Consider the following 2,973-nt stretch of genomic DNA (forward strand, 5'->3'; position numbering starts at 1 on the left):
AACTCCCACATTCTTTTATATATCTATATCTATCACGGAAGCATCCCTTATTAGTTTACAAAGACCATGCTCATTATTTTTTATAACTGTATAGTACTCCACTCTGTGGATATATATTATGTTCCTTCAGTTAGCATGTTCATGGATATGTAAGGATTTTCATATGGTTGTGGATGTCTCTTCAGGGTTAATTTCTGAAAACTCTAATTACTGGCTCAAATGTGAAAGCATATTTAGTTTTCTGATAATACCAAGTTGTGTTTAGGCTCTAATCTTATTTTTGACATGTTGCTGTCAAAGAATGAGATTAGTATATTCTCTAACACTATATACAAAAATAAACTGAAAATGGATTAGAGACCTAAATAGGAGTGGAAACCATAAAACTCTTAAAAGACACTATGAGTGGGACACTTTTTGATATAATTCATAATAATATTTTTTTTGGATCTGTCTCCTAAAGCTAGGAAAATACAAGCAAAAATAAATAAATGAGATGTAACTAAAGCTAAAAACTTTTGCACAGCAAGGAAACCATCAGCAAAATGAAAAGACAACCTACTATATGGGAAAAAATATTTGCCAATGATATCACCAATAAGGGGTTAATATCCAAAATATATGAATGGCTTATATAACTTGACAGTTTAAAAAAAGAATTTAAAAAATGGGCAGAAGACTTAAATACACATTTTTCCAAAGAAGACATATAAATGGCCGAGAGGCACATGAAAAGATGTTCAACATCGTTAATCATCATATGAATGCAAATTAAACCCACAATGAGGTATTATCTTACACCTATCAGAAGGGCTATCATCGCAAAGGAAGAGAAGTGACAAATGCTGGTGAGCATGTGGACAAGATCTGTACACTGTTGGTGGGAATGTCAATTGGTGCAGCCACCATGGATAACAGTTAGGAGGGCCCTCAAAATCTAAAAACAGAACTACCAAATGACCCAGCAATCCCACTCCTGGGTGTATAGCTGAAAAAAAAAAAAAACCCACTAATTTGAATGGTCTCTGTCAGGTACGCGATGCTTGTCTGAGTCTAAGGGTTTCCACTGCTCGTCTCCCCTTCCCCTCCAGCCTCATCTACTCTCTGCCAGGGAGCCCTCCCCAGTCCAACCTCCCTGGTTATTAAGAAGGCACCTGTGTCTGGCAGAGCCAGTGTGAGATGAAGAGTTAGTCCTTCCCAGCCACCAGATAATCAGGAGTTTTGGCCGGACGTTTGAGTACACACTGAGACAGTGAGGAGTCAGACAAAAAGCACAGACTGTGGCACTGAAATGGATTAATAAGGAACTTAGTGATGTGGCCAGTGACCATCCAGCACAATATTCTGCAGGTCCAGTTGGGGATGATACATTTCATTGGCAAATCACAATTACGAAAAAGAATGGCAGCCCATATCAAGGCAGTGTATTCTCTGTGACAATTCATTTCCGTAAAGACTACCCGTTCACACTACCTAAGGGTGCATTTGCAACAGAATTTATCACCCAGACATGAACACTAACGGCGGCACTCGGCTCGCTACTCTAAGATCACTGTGGTCTCTTGCTTTCATGATTTCTAGAGTTCTGGTGTCCATTTGTTCCCTGCTATGCGATCCGAATCCAAATGATAGCGTCCTCAGTGCCAGAGGTTGCATAGATCTATAAGACAGACAGAGATAAGTACAACAGAATTTCTCAGGAAGGTACTCAGAAGTATGCCATGTGATGCTAACGTAAAAGTCAGAATAACCTGCATTAAATCTTGAGTAAACTTTAAATTACTGTTTAAAATGGAAAAAAAATCCACTAATTCAAAAATTCCATGCACTCCAATGTTCATAGCAGCATTACTGACATTTGTCAAGGTACAAAAGTAATCCATATGTATACAACGTATACACACACACACGCATGTGTGTGCGTGCATAATGGAATATTACTCAGTCATTAAAAAGAATGACCTTTTGCAATTTTTCAACAACATGTGTGGAGTTGGAGGGTATTATGCTATTAATCAGTAAATAGTTGGATGGTATTAATGAAATAAGTGAGACAGAGGAAGACAAATGCTGTATGATACCACTGACACGGAGAATTTAAAAAATAAAACAGACCTGGGAAATGAAGCAGACTCACAGATACAGAGAACAAGCTAGTGGTTAGCAGTGGGGAGTGGCAAGCAGGAGGGGAAGGTCAGGGACAGAAGATTAAGAGGTGCAAACTAATATGTATACAATAAGCAACAAGGATATATTGTACAACAAAGGGAATATCGCCAATATTTGTAATAACTGTAAATGGAACATAACCTTTAAAAACTGGGAATCACTTTGTTATTCATCTGTAATTTATAAAATATTGTACATCAACTATGAAAATGAAGTGAAAGTATTAGTTGCTCAGTCTTGTCCAACTCTTTTTGACCACACAGACTGTAGCATACCAGGTTGCTTTGTCCATGAATTCTCCAGGCAAGAATACTGGAGTGGGTAACCATTCCCTTCTTCAGGGGATCTTCCTGACCCAGGGATTGAACCCAGGTCTCCTGCCTTTCACGCAGATTCTTTGCCATCTGAGCCACCAGGGAAGCCCACATCAACTATACCTCACTTTAAAAAAATCTATTCTCTCAGGAACTTTCACATATACTATACAGTATTATTAACTATGGGGTTCTCTGGTGGCTCAGCAGTAAAGAATCTGCCTGTTGATGCAGAGATGAGGGTTTGATTCCTGGGTCAGGAAGATCCCCTGGAGAAGGACATGGCAACTGAATCCAGTATCCTTGCATAAAAAATTCCTCAGACAGAGAAGGCTGGCAAGCTACAATCCATGGGGTTGCAGAGAGTAGGAAACCACTTGGTGACTTAACAACGATTGACTACAGTCACCATCCTGTATATAATATCCCTAGGGCTTCTTTATTTTGCAAGTGAAAGTTGTGAAAGTTTATGCCGTTTGGCCACTTATAT

The 2,973-nt window shown here is 38.9% G+C and overlaps 1 pseudogene; it reads left to right on the plus strand.

Annotated features, from left to right (window-relative positions):
- The first annotated feature begins 782 nt into the window (after positions 1 to 782).
- Positions 783 to 1,727, plus strand: LOC138071855 (ubiquitin-conjugating enzyme E2 D3 pseudogene; annotated as a pseudogene).
- The last annotated feature ends 1,246 nt before the right edge of the window (positions 1,728 to 2,973 follow it).

Source organism: Capricornis sumatraensis, chromosome X (assembly GCF_032405125.1).
Source record: "Capricornis sumatraensis isolate serow.1 chromosome X, serow.2, whole genome shotgun sequence".
Lineage (NCBI taxonomy): Eukaryota > Metazoa > Chordata > Mammalia > Artiodactyla > Bovidae > Capricornis > Capricornis sumatraensis.